This window comes from Canis lupus, chromosome 11 (assembly GCF_048164855.1).
Source record: "Canis lupus baileyi chromosome 11, mCanLup2.hap1, whole genome shotgun sequence".
Taxonomy (NCBI): domain Eukaryota; kingdom Metazoa; phylum Chordata; class Mammalia; order Carnivora; family Canidae; genus Canis; species Canis lupus.
The window spans coordinates 66914577-66928751 of NC_132848.1; the positions used below are offsets into that span (position 1 = coordinate 66914577).

General features: G+C 49.1%; 1 long non-coding RNA gene across 1 annotated transcript; it reads right to left on the bottom strand.

Annotated features, from left to right (window-relative positions):
• Positions 1-9664: 9664 nt before the first annotated feature.
• On the bottom strand, positions 9665-10915 carry LOC140642324 (uncharacterized). The gene is made up of 2 exons (XR_012038799.1): positions 10760-10915; positions 9665-9920 (listed from the first exon to the last, which is right to left on the bottom strand). It is a non-coding gene; the product is annotated as an uncharacterized lncRNA (long non-coding RNA).
• Positions 10916-14175: the final 3260 nt, after the last annotated feature.

A 14175-nucleotide genomic window follows, 5' to 3' on the forward strand; every position in this document is an offset into this window, starting at 1 on the left:
CATCATCTTGCGTTGCTTTCCCTCCTCCTTCTCTCTCTTCTCTCCCTCTCCCTCAGGTTAAAAGGGACACCCTCCCCCACCCACAGCCTATGAGAGAGAAAACTCCTGCTTATGCACAAAGTTTGCTGCAAGTGAAGCCCTCTGTCTGGGCACAGGACAAAGTAACCCTTAGACAGCAGGTTCTGGGTGGCGGATTGTTTGCACCACGAAATCATGCTCCGGAACTCCACTCCCCCACCTGATGCAGGCTGTGGCATTCCCACCGGCAGAGTCACACTCTACTCTGGAGGCGAGGCCTGCCTCTAGAAGTCACCTGGGAGGAATTCAGAGAAAAGATCTGGAAGGACAGGTATTGGCAAAGACTTATTTTCCCAGGATTATCCCAGCTTAGAGAGTAATGAGGGTGGCCCTCCAAGAAACTGAACTGTGCTTCAAGGGTAAGGAAAACAGATACAGAAAGAGAGAAGGGCCTGGTCCGTTTCATCAGATGCCCTACAAAAGAGAAGGGCTGAGATGAAGCGCTGCCGGGTGACCTTGGGAAGCCGTGTGCAAACACCACAGCCGGCTGCAAGCATCGTAGACGGCTCAGATCTACAGGGATGCCTCCCTCACAAAGTCTGTTGAGAGAGAGCAGGGATAAATTTGTCATCTGGGGTACCCAAGAATGACATCGGTATCCAAAGACAGGTGCCCGGGGTCCCCTTGGCCAGACAGGCCCGCTGCCCACACCCACCCAGGCAGCGCTTCCCCGGACGCTCACTCCTGGGCCTGGGGCCCTCTGCCTCGTGGACACCTGTTCATCTCTATGCAATGGGGAGGGCGAGAGCTCCCGAGAGGCCTTCTGCCCTGGCTCGGAAACTGGGGACAGGGACCCGAGAGGACAGGAGGTGGGGACGTGAGAAGTTTCCCTAAGTGTATCAGGGCCCCCTCAAACACTGAAGCAGAGGAGCCCGTGTGGGTGCGGAACAGAGCAGGGACGGGGCTCCCTGGGGGGCAGGAGGCCCATCCATCTGCGGCACCTGCCACCTGCGTGTGTCCCTGAGGCTGGGAGCGGGGAAGGTGCCCGATTCTGCGCTTCCACGGGCCTTCCGCGGGGGTGTCCGTGGTTCCCAGAAGTAGACAGCTGAGTCCTCACAGCCAGGCCTCCAGTCTCTGGGCTTCTCCTCACCACCCACACACACCCCCCCAAAAGAGGAGATTTTCACTTCTCCTTCCAGTAACTGACCTAGGAGTTGTTTTTTTGTTTTGTTTTGTTTCGGTTTTTTTGGGTTGTTTTTTTTTAAGATTTTATTTATTTATTCATGAGAGAGGCAGAGACACAGGCAGAGACACAGCCCGATGCAGGACTCGATCCCAGGACCCCAGGGTCACGCCCTGAGCCAAAGGAAGACGCTCAACCCCGGAGCCCCCCAGGTGCCCCGACCCAGTTCTCCTTAATGTGGGAATTGCAAGTGATAGTAGACACCACGGCTACGTGCAAGCTGGGCCTTGAGAGACAGGGTGCTAAGAAGGGCTGGCTCGGGGCTGGATAGCTTTCTCTCCCTCCCCTCCTCCCCTCCTCCTCTCCGAAGGCCCCCCCTCCCCCATCTCCTCTCACGGTAGGTAGTGGGCTGCAGTCATAACCAGTCTGTGAATCTCCACGACTCAAGACAGCAAAGGCTCATGGCCTGATTGTTGCTACAGGTCTACCCCAGGTTGGTGGACGGCGCTGGGATCATCCCCACTCAAAGGTCCAGGCTGATGGAGCCCCAGTCATCCTGGCAGGAAACACTTAATATTTAGGCTTAGTGTTTTCATTCTAGAATCTGCTCCCATCACGCCCCCCGCCTCCCCCGCAGTACGATTCTGTGGAAGATGATGGAACCCAGCATGGACGGGAGATGAATATTCATCACAGGGACTGAAAAGGCCAAACCATAAAGGTTCAGGGAACTTATTCTCAATAAAGTTCTCAATATTTATTCTCCATAAAACTGCCAGTTACTAGCTGTGTTACCTCGGGCAATTCATATATATTAGGAACAGTTTCTGTGGCCTTGAGTTTGGTCATCATGGTGATTAAATTATCCCCATGTGAATACACTTTAAGATGTCGCTTTCATCATCACGTGTGGTACATTATTTTGGTTCTGAGGTCATTGATAATGAACCTGGTCATCTAGGGCTTTGGCCCAAGCAAGACTCAGGCCCATGTCCATTCCCAGGTGGGAAGGAGCCAGGCAAGAGCCTGTGTGGTCCTCAGACTCACACTGTGCTACCTGTGGCCACCTTGTCCTGTGGCCCCTGCTCTCAAAAGGGCTCAGTTTGTGGGCAAAGCATTGTAAAAAGAAGTCTCTTTGCCTGTCATACTTTATGAGCTTCAGGGTATGTGAACACTGAAACTTTCTTTTTTCTTGTTTGAACTGTAAAGGCAGCTTATGGGCCAAGAGGCTGTTCCAGATAACACCAAGCTCCCGACACCCCACCCCCGGTGCTGACAGTTTCCCAGGTACGCCTGAAGCACTAAAATGCCCTGGCCAATTTTTCCAAGTCTGTCAGGGGTCTCACCTGGACAGGAAAAATCAACAGGTCTTCTAAAAAGCATTTGATAAAGCAGAAGAATACTTGTTAAAAATCAGACCTTTGCACTAGTAGAAGCACACATTGGAGCAGCCTTGTTGGCAGGCCATCGAGCAAAAAGCATCCAAAGTGCACCTGCATTTGAGCCACAAATTCCACTTCTAGGACCTTACCTCTAAGAAACAGCCTAAGATGCACCTAAAGATTGAGATGTCAGGGGATTCATTACAGCCTGTTTAGTGTAGGGCAAAATCTGGAAATGACTTAAAAGGGAGAGCACCTTCAATAAATCAATGGGATCAAGGGATGAAATCCTAGACTGTCACTACCAATGATGTCCCAAAATATTATAGAGTGAGAGGAAAAACAAGGAAAGGAAGGGAGGGAGGAAGAAGATAAAACAGTATGTAGTGTAAAATCCTATTTTTATAAAAATGTATGAAGGACACATCTCAAGAGGTAGTGGAGGGATTATGTGTGAATCTTATTTCTTCCTTATGCTGCTCAGTGCTTCCCAATTGTTCTGCAGGAAACAAGTGCTTTCGGTCTTTCAACAAATATTTATTGAGCGACACCTAGGTATCAGGGGCAGTGCTAGGCCGGTACTGAGAGACAAGGTTCTTTGCCACCAGAACTACTTGTACAAATTTTAAAATAATTTTTTAATCAGAACGTTCAGGGATCCCAGGTTGGCTCAGTGGTTTAATGCTTGCCTTTGGCCCAGGGCATGATCCTGGAGTCTTGGGACCGAGTCCCACGTCGGGCTTCCTGCATGGAGCCTGCTTCTCCCTCTGCCTGTGTCTCTGGCTCTTGTGCTCTCTCATGAATAAATAAATAAAATCTTAAAAAAAAAAATCAGACTATTCAGTACTCCGGTACTAATGGTGGTAATCATACCAGTTAGTTGTTTTTCAGGCTGAAGTCCAGGAGGTGAGTGACATCAGAGTTCTAGTCTTCAGAGTGTTCTAGTCTTCACACCAGCTCACGGCGCTAAAAACCCATGGTTCTCCTGGCTCTTTCACACCCTAGCTCTGCCTGCCGTGGCAAAATCAAGCAAAGTCTTTGGAAGAGCAGTAGGGAAAACCAAACCTGTTCTTAGAGAAGGCCATCCTTTTGATAAATATCAACAATCACCAATTTGTGTGGGAAACAGAGGATACCTGGGGTAAGAAATAGAACAGTCGGTGGAAGAGCAAGGTTGCCTGTGGTTCAAGCCCCGCGGAGAGTCGAGGTGGCTTTGAGAAATATTAACCTCTCTGTGTCACACTTGCCTGTGGGAAAAATGGGAACAATGATGTCGGCCCTGCCTATGTCACCACCTGTATGAAATGAGGGAAAGAACACCTGCCCTGCCTGCCTGCGTGGGGAGTGAGTTCGGTTCACTGGTTCACACCGACCCTCTGAGGAGCCAGCCTCACCCCAGGGTGGGCCTCGGCAGAGTGCGTGAAGCCTGTGGCCACGGCTGACGGGCCCAGGAGTGGACACCAGTCTCAGGCAGCGAGGGCCCATCAGACTGTCCCTCCTGCGATCATAGAGTGGGCACCGGGGGACTCAGGGTCAGTCGAGGCTGAGAGATAAAAACCTCCGTTTCTGAGCTTGGCCATCCTTGACAGAGGAGGCAGGGTTAGAGAAGAACAAGCAGCTTGCTGAGAGGCATTGCTGACAATCGGGATGGGTTTCCAGTTCTGGAACCCTGATCTGAGTTGAGGCTGGCCTAGCTCCAAATCTGCAGAAATGCCCTGATGGTTTTATCATAAATTCCCCAATTTGTCTTAAACGCACTTAGATGGTCTCTGCTTCTTGTAAGTGATGGAGCTAACAGAGCATCTATTAGAATCTAATAGGCTCATTTTATATGAAAGATTTGAAACCTCCTTTAGAAAGTCTGTCTGCTGACTTTAGAGAGTTAAGGTGAGATCTCAGGGTCTGTTTGTCTAATCTGAAAATTCAAACAATCCTGCTAATTCCAATCCCGCCCTTACCCCACATTCAAAAGTGTATGTTGTGGGGTACCTGGGGGCCTCAGTAGCTTAAGCGGCCGACTCGTGGTTTCGGCTCAAGTCATGATCTCAAGGTCGTGGGACCCAGCCCTGAGTTGATTCTACACTCACGGCGCTCAACACAGAGTCTGCTTGAGATTCTCTCTCTCACCCTCTGCCCCTCTACCTGGCTTGTGCCCTCTTGTGCTCCCTCTCTCTCTTTCTCCAAAATAAATACATAAAATCTTTAAAAAACAAAAAAAGTATATGCTGCATGCAATTCCTGGGCTTTCTGGGGGTCTGTGGCACCAAGTAACATGATCCTTGGGTTCTGCATTGGTTAAGGAGCCCTGTCTGCTGTAACACGCAACCCCCCAATTCTCAGCCAGTGAGCAAAATAAGAAGTTAATGGCTACCTCGCATCAAAGTCTGACAGTGTTGGCAGGGAAGCTCTGCTCAACCCCATTATCAGGGAACCCAAGTTCCTCGAACCACGTAACTGCAACTTCTGGGGCTCGTGCTGTACCAGCCAGCAGGTAAACAAAGAGCAAGTGAGAGCACAAAGGCCAGGCCTGAAAGTGGCGTGCCTTATTTCTGCCCATATTTTGCTATTCAGAACTCAGTCACGTGGCCCCACCTAACACTGAAGAAGGCTGGAAAAACACAAGCTAATACGTGCCTGTACAAAAATGGGGTTTGCTGAACACACAGCTGCCCTTGAGTCCATTTCCAAGCCCCATCTCCCCCACTTCTGTTTGTAGCTGTCTCTGGTCTGCTGTTGTTTAATCAAGAATACAAGGGTGGCCAACAATGAATGGCCTGTGGGCCATATCCAACCCATGGCTGTTTTTATAAATAAAGTTTTATTGGCACACAGCTGTACCTAGGTTTTGTTGTTTTTTTTTTTTTAACCTACTGTCTATGGCTATTTTCACACTATCATGACAGAGTTAAATAGCTTTGACACAGACCTCGTAGCCCACAAAACCTAAACTATTTGCTACCTGGACTTTTACAGAAAAAAAGTTGACAACTTGTACAAAAACACATCAGCTTTCTAAATTCCAAGAGTGTGTTGACCTCTCTGTTGACTGAGTCTTTTCTTCTGTTTCTTTCCCCCTCGTGGGTCAGCACGGTACGCTGGCAAACCAGAGGATGAGACAACCTCTAGAGAAGAGTCCCAATGTGCTGGGGAAGAGCTTGGATGCATTTTGGTCATGCTGTAACATATATGAGGTTTTCTGTGTGTTTTAGACTTAAGGGAATTTCTTCCTGAATTTAATCCCTTTCTCTTACGCACCCTCTAAAAGAAGTCCCCATCCCACCTGGAAGGTTTATGTATATTTTCAACTAATGGAACAGGAAGTAAACAATCTGAGTATGATCAACTCAAGAACCAAAGAATGGATTATATCGGAAGAGCAAAAATTGGGAAGAGATGAGAGATGTTATGACAAGTCTCCCAGACTGCGACGCCAACTCTGCTCCTCTAGTATCTTCTTATTGCTGTTACAGAAAAAGACCAACTGCAGATTATGAGCTATTGCATAAGTTGTGCTATCTTTGTAAATTCAGAGCCTATATGTCACTTCGATCGTTTTTAGTTGACAACGATCACGCGTTGCTCCACTGTCCTTTATCACGTACAGTGTTATTAAGCTCTGCTGTATGATCGAGGCTTCCCGGATCTTTTCTTTAATAAAGATTCGGGTGCTTGCAAAGAAGCTGCATCGTGCCCAGATGGCCTCTTCTAGCCCGGGGTTCCCGTGATTCACAGCAGCACCATCCCAGTCCCAAGGCTCTGCCAAGCCCTTCCGCGGTGTTTCTAAGGACACAGGTTGGATTTCAAAAAGCACCGACACCTCCCTGCCTCTCCCAGAGCTCAGAAAAGAAGTTTCCAACCTCCTGCTTTGCCGGCTTTGGCCAGAGCCCACACCCTGTTCCCCTGTTTGCAGGACGCCAGAAGCGAGCCTGGGCCCTGTGGCGGGGGCACTGTCCTCTCACCCTGGGGAGCCAGTGGTGGGGAGCCAGTGTGGGTGCTGCCCTCCGGAGCTGCGGGGAGACTCTGGGTGCGGTTGGGGCTGGAAGGTTTGAAGGCTCTCTCTCTGGCCCCACCTGAAAGAGCTGTTGTAGTCTCCGAAGCATCAAAGGAACTTTGGCTTTCTGCTTTCTGGGCCTTTTTCACTAATCTCCAACCCTTTTGTGGATCGTTGAGGCCATCTCTGTGGCCTGCAATCTGTTCCCCTCCTCCTGAAATGTCCCCTTCCTTCACCCCCTCAAGGGGCCTGCTGGGATGTAAGCTCCATGAACACAGGGCTCTTTGTCTCTTCACAGATGGATCCCCAAAGAGCCCAGGACATATTAGTTGCTCAATAAATATTTGTTGACTGAATGACTCTTAGATGATTTACCTAGAGGACACTTGGGAATGACTGTGTGTCTACCTACTAGTGCTCCTTGAGAACTATGCCTTGTTTATTTCTTAGACAAAAGAGTTTTTATTTAAAGTTTATACACAGAGAAATGTCAGGTCTTCAATACACATGAGATTTCAAAGATATATTCCCCATGCAACCAAAAATCCCATCAAGATGTATAAAACATTTTTTTAAATTTATTTATTCAGAGAGAGAGAGAGACTGAGAGGCAGAGACACAGGCAGAGAGAGAAGCGGGCTCCAAGCAGGGAGCCCAACACGGGACTCGATCCCGAGTCTCCAGGATCAGACCCTGGGCCGCAGGCAGCGCTAAACCGCTGCGCCACCGGGGGTGCCCCCCATCAAGATTTATAATATTTCCATCACCCCGGAGAAGAAATAATGCCCTTTATTAATCAATTTGGGGTCCTACCTCACTTTACATATTCCCCTTTAGGGTTCTCATTTCATTTTATACTTTAGAGGGACTCATGCCTGCCTTCACCTTCCAAAGTATCAGCTCAGTGAGGTTGGGGATAGCATGACCTGTTGGGCCCTCTCCAGAGCCAGGCAAGTGAATAAATGTCGAAGCGCCCTCCTGGATATGCAGACAATAAAACGTACGTTGAAGATGCACTGATGCCCATATGACCTATTTCTGAGAGCAGTGCTGGGTGCAGAAGCACAGAGAGAAGATGCTGGTGGAGAAGGAGAAGCTTCTGAAGTTGAAGAAAGAACAGAACAGGGTTCACGAAGTGCCACACGATGGGACCCAGAAACCTGACAGTTTTGCCTCAGTTCAGATCTACTATTCTGATTTTTTTTTTTAAGATTTTATTTATTCATTCATGAGAGACACAGAGAGAGAAGCAGAGACATAGGCGGGACTCGACCCCAGGACCCCGGGATCATGCCCTGAGCCGAAGGCAGACACTCAACCACTGAGCCACCCAGGTGTCCCCAGATCTACTATTCTTAAAGCAGAAGGACTCTTTTTCCAATCATTCAATGAAAACTTAGCAGGGTTCATCTCCACCCCAGAACCTATACCCCAGGCTTACAAGGTAGTAGCGATTTGCACCTAACTGATACTCGGCACATGATCCTTGAACAGAGTTTATTGAACACCTGTCTTATCTCATGATACAGCCTGCAAATCACTAGGGGCTAACGGACCCTGCAGGAGATGGGCTAAGATCTGGAGCCGGCCAATTACAGCAGCCCGGGAAGAGCGCGGGCTCTGGAGCACCCCCCCCCCCCCCCCGGGTTCCAGCGCAAATTCCTGGGCCACTGCTAGACCAGGGGCTCCGTGGGTGGCACGTGGCCTCTCCGGTCACCAGCATCCTCATTTACAAAGCAGGCTGACAAGAAGAGCAAGCCTCTTGTGAGGGTTCAGGGAAACAACACACACACAGAGCTGGGCACAAGCCTTGCACACACCAAGGGGGTCGTTACTACCAAACCTCAGAGAAGGGCCAGCCTGGCAAGACCAGCCCCAGCTGCAGGAACTAGGGAAAAGCAGCCCCTGGGTTCCAGGGCAGCCTCAACAGGTGGGAGCCCCCCCAGAGGGGCCCTGGGGAGCCAGCTGGGGGGCCAGCAGAACAGCCCAAGGGGCAGGGAGGGAAAGCTCGGAATCCACGGCACCAGGGATTGAAGACAAGGCAGGGAGAAATCCTGATCGTGACGATGGAAACTGAAAACGAGTGATTCGTCCCAGAAATGGGAAGGAGTCAGCTCAGCCTCCGAACCTCCAAACCTCAACAGGTCCTGCCTCCAGTTTTTCAAATTAGGCCACGAGCACACACCAGGCGTGGGCTTCAGACTGGACACAGCGCGGCCTTGCCCCGAAGAAACAATTAGGCCAATTAATAGGGGATTTTGAAAACACACCTGGGGGGCGGGGGGAAGAGCCCCTGGCACCTCAGCTCTATGGGAGCTCACGCTGCCAGGCCAGGCCGTGCCCTGCAAAGCAGAGCCCCAGGAGCTAGTCCCCACCCCCAGACCCCAGCAAGGCGGGGAAGTGGGGGGCGCATCAGATGCCAGGCTGCTTCCCAGGAACTTCTTTTCCTCTTCCGAGCTCCTCTCCCAGCATCGCGATGATTAATTCCCCATCTCTGCAGTCCCTATTAGAGGCACCTCCTCCAGGGAAAAAGCAGTTGACCTTTCGAAAATGTAGTCCTTTAAAGGTTTAGACCTATGCCTGTCCCCTCTGTGATGTTCTAAAAATGCTTCCCTGGGCGGCTCAGCAGTGACTCATACAGCATGGAATAGCATTTCAGGGAAATTCTTTCTCTCTGTCTCTGAAGCCAAGCTTGTGGTCTAGTGGCCACAGTAGCCTTCCCTGGCGTGGCTGGTGGGACTCCGTGGGGCCGCCCTGCTGATGGTCTCAGAGCTCCAGCTGCAGAGACAGCCTGTCCGCCCCATGGCTCCTGTCCCCCTTGGGTGCTGCAGGAGAAGCGTCGGCTGTGGAGGCCTGGGACGCCCCCTCTGGGCCCTGAGACTCCTGGTTCACCCTTCCTGCCAGGGGGGCAGCTGTCCCCAATAAACAAGAGCTGTCGGAGCGGGTGGCGCCGCGTCCTCCCTGGCCTGCTCAGTCTTTGATTTAACACAGAAACAATTTGACTTGGAGAGTGAAGAAGGGATTCCTTCCCAGGGGATTTGTTCACCTGGCAGCAGGTCTGGCTAGAAATCTACCGGTTGGCACAGAACAAAAAAGAACAGAGTGATTCTATGAAAGCTGTACAATCAAGCCGGTCAGCCCTCCCCGCGTGAAGGCCTCACGTTGGATTCAGCCCCATCTGCAGGCCCCATCTGCAGGCACGAGTGGGCCTTGTGGAGTGGACACGTGGGCTGTGTGGAGTGGACACACTTTGCTTGTGTCCCAGCACTGTCACTTCCCTGATAAGTGATCCTGAGCAAGTCACATCAACTCTCCAGGCTTCCATTTTCTTACCTGTAGAATAGAACTAACAAACAAAAAAAAAAATAGAACTTGGGTGAATAGTCATGACTAAATTAGATCAATCACGGGAAGTGACCTGCAAAGCGCTTTGACATATAGTAGGCCATCGTTATTGCTCATTTCTTAACATGTTTCTCTTCCCTGTTCCTTCCCCTTTCCTGATGGCTCTTATAAAAACATGGAGAATGGGAAAATCAGTAAATAAAAGGCATGAAGAAAGAAAGGATAATCCAGGCAGGGAGGAAGACAGACCTGGAAGGAAAAGTCTCAGAAGGAAAGTTTAGGACATTCAGAAACAACAACAATGACAGTATTTTGTGTCCTAAGATGTTCTGTGGGGCCATCTGTCTGTTTTTCCTATCTGCTCAAATGTCATTCCCGCTTGTGTTGGTTTTCTAATGCTGTGTAACAAATTACCCCTGAACTTAGCAGCCTAAAGCAATGCACACTCCTTATCTCTCTCAGTTTCTGTGGGTTGGGAATGTGAGTGTGGCTCAGCTGGATCATCCAGCTCAAACCCTCTCACAGCTGCGATCAACCAGTAGGCCTAGGCTACCCTCACTCAAGTCTCAGGTGGGGAAGCATCCCACTCCCACATCCACTCAGTGGTTGCTGGCAAGGCTCCATCCCTTACTGGACCTTGGCCAGAGGCAACCCTCAGTTCCTTGCCACAGGAATCTTTCCAGAGGGCAACTTACAACATGGGAGCTGGCTTCACCAGAGTGAGTAAGGGAAAAGGAAGGGGTGGGGGTCACAGATTTTGGTTGGGCAATGTTAGAAGGGTTATCCCATCACTTTTGCCATATTCTGTTCATTAGAAATGAGTCAGTAGGTCAGGCTTACACTCAAGGGGAGGGAATTACAGAAGGCCTGGATACAGGAGGTGGTGGGGATCATCTGGGACCATCTTAGAAGGCTTGTTACCTCACTGCCCTTCTAATAAGAGCAACCCTCCTTCCTCTTCAAAGGCACATATGATTCTGGTGGGGCTGCTCTCCATAATACCTGCCCTCTCCACCCCATCCCCACGTTGGAAATGCATGAGTCATAATGCAACCAGGTATGGCCAATCATCATAACGCAACCAGTTGACCACAGTGCCTGGTTCAAGAAGTATCCATGTGACCCAAGCTTGGCCAATCAGTCTTTCCCTGGGATTTATATACACTGGAAACAAGGAGACAAAAGTTCTCTCTTTCATCTAAAATCACTAGCATGAAATGATAGAGCCTGCAGTTTCCTATGGCCACAACAATTGAAACCATGACCTTTTCAAGGAGAGACAAAAGATTTGATGTTAAAAAGAGAGCACAAATAAACTAGGGACATTTTTTTTTTAATTCCCTGAAGCTAGCTCCACCCCTGAAAGCTAATATATCTCTCTTTTTCACTTGAGATAGTTGAAATTATGCTGTTTCTTGAAGCAAAAAAGAATTTTGGTTAACTCAGCCTCAGTTTTTTCATCTGGAAAAATCAAGAAGCTAAACTAAATGATCTCCATGTTTTCCCCCATATTTTGACTTCTAAAATTCAAACTTAAGGGGCCTGATCTTTTACTAATAGATTGTTTAGGGATGCCTGAGTGGCCCAGTGATTGAGCATCTGCCTTCGGCTCAGGGCGTGATCCCAGGGTCCTGGGATCAGGTCCCACATCAGGCTCCCCACAGTGAGCCTGCTTCTCCCTCTGCCTGTCTCTGCCTCTCTTTCTGTGGGTCTCTCATGAACAAATAAATAAAATCTTAAAAAAAAAGAAAAAGAAAGAAAGAAATAGATTGTTTAAAAGTGGAGAAGGAGCAAGAGGAGCACCCTGAGGGAAGCAAATGCATAAGAAGGAAACAGCACTTCTGTGACCATGAGAGCCATAGACCAAGTCTGCCTTCTTCATAATGTAGGCAAGGCTCCAAGTTCTAACTCAGAGCTTTATGCATGTCACCCAAAAGGACTCATACCTCTACTGATCCAGGGTAAGACCCAGACATATGCTTCTTTCGCATGCTTCTGGAGCCATGATAACACGATATAAGGGGCATGGGCCTTATTAGCTAATTTTACTGACTGCTTATTATGTACCTGGTAGTGTCTCACGTCCCAGCTCCTTGATTTACTAGGTATGTTACCTTAGGTCACTGACTTGACCTTCCCTAAGCCTCTGCTTCCTCTGTAAAATGGGCATAATAACAATTTCTTTCTCGCAGGGCTACTGTGAGCATTGCATATCAGTCAATGCCAGTAGAGCACCGAGCACAGCATTTGGCATGGCTGTTCTTAAAAGCTTCTTCCTTGCCTTTTATACCCCGCTCAAATGTCAGCTCTTCCACAAACCTGCCCCAATTGCCCTCCACTTCCTCTGAACTCCCACAGCACTTTGCTCTTGCTTCCTTTTCTAACCCTATGACCCTGCATTACTCTTCCCTGCTCACATATTTACCACTCCTGGTAGACCATACCCTGGTTATCTTTGGGTTCCTGAAGGCTAGATCAATGCCAAACACACAGGGGGAGCTCAATAGATTCAAGTGGATGGACTGATAGGCACAATGAGTCTCTCAAGAAGAGGAAACTGATAGGCTGATGAGTGCGTGGCCACACCTTTTGGTTTCACCGCCTCATTGGGCATGGAGGATTTTTGTCAGGCGAAACTCTGATGTGTGTTTGTAAAAGTGGTTCTCAAATGAAACCACCAATTGCTCAAGTTAAAGGTAACAATTCCTTACAACTAAAGGGCCAGCCCATCAGTAACTGGTGTGGAGCCCAGTGTTAACGGGTGCGGTGCTGCTGGTTTGGAAGCTGACCAAAGAGACAGTGAATAAACATGACGGTTGCCCGGGTGCATAAACACAAAACCAGTGTCTCATCGCCTCATCCCCGAGACACTCCAGTCACCACACCGGTGACACCCATAAGTGGTTACTTGTCAGCTCCTGTCAAGCACAGCAGCAAGGCTCAACCACCCCCAAAATGCAGATATTAAGGGCAAAAAGAGTCACAGCAATTTTTATCAGAAGCAGAACACTGTGTGTGTTTGTGTGTGAGTGTTCAGAAAAAGATATTTTTTCTAAGGAGAGTACAGGACAATGGTCTGTGTTAAAAGAGGAAACATTTTTCAACTTTTGAGACCGTATTCTTTTCTCCAGCTAGAGGCTGGGTAGGACTAGAAGGGAAATTCTGTTGGAAGCACCCACCCAACTGTGTCCAGAGAGGCCCTCTGAAGAACAGTCAGCTATGCCACCTGGGTCTGACCATGCAGCACCCTCTTTCTCGTTAGTGCGAATCCCAGGGAAGCAGTACAAAGTGCTTTCTGAATCTATAAGGAGAGTAGAGGAGGAAAGGAGAAGCATGCCTGGCTGGGGTGGCAGAAATAATGGAATAAAAGATTTTAAAGCATTTTTTTTATTTCATTTATTTATTCATGAGAGACACAGAGAGAGAGAGAGGCAGAGACACAGGCAGAGGGAGAAGCAGGCTCCATGCAGGGAGCCGGACGTAGGACTCGATCCCGGGTCTCCAGGACCACGACCTGGGCCAAAGGCGGCACTAGACCGCTGAGCCATCCGGGCTGCCCATAAAAGATTTTAAATACAATTTTTGTTTCCCTGTGTTGATTGGAATTCAACTGTAGGGCTTGCGGGACTGCAGTGGGTGGTCTCCTATCACATGACAGGAGTACAGTAAAACTCACTCACTCCCAATTCCTCTTCCCCATCGGTTTGTTTCTATTCCTTCACTCATTCATTTCTTCATACCCTGCCTGGGTCCTCTACAGGCACTGGGGAGCTATCCGTGGTTTTTAAACAGGGGAACCCCACAATCAAATATGACTTTTAGATCATGGGGAATCAGTGTCTAGAACAGCATCAGAGAGGACAGGACAGGGGCTAGTAGCCACCCACAGGAGTCATCATTTGTGACTATGGGGGCGGGGAGGAGGACAGAGATTATTTAAAAGATCGAATCATCAGGATTCTTTGTTGGCTCCATGTGGATGGCAGAGAGAGAGAGAGAGAGAGAGAGAGGGTAAAATCTAACTAGAAGGTTTCTGGTTTAGATGACTTTGTGAATGATGACAGTACTAGAAGCAGGTTGATGATACCGGAAGAGGCCCAGCTTTGGAGAAGCGGAGATAAAAAGCTCAAGGAACTGCTTTAATGAAAAGTGTCACAAAGTGACGTGTCCATTCGCAGCATAGGGGACAGATAATGTTGTTAATGAGGGTCAGGCATCGCTCCAGTGGTCTGTTGGGGGTTGATCCCCAGCTGCCT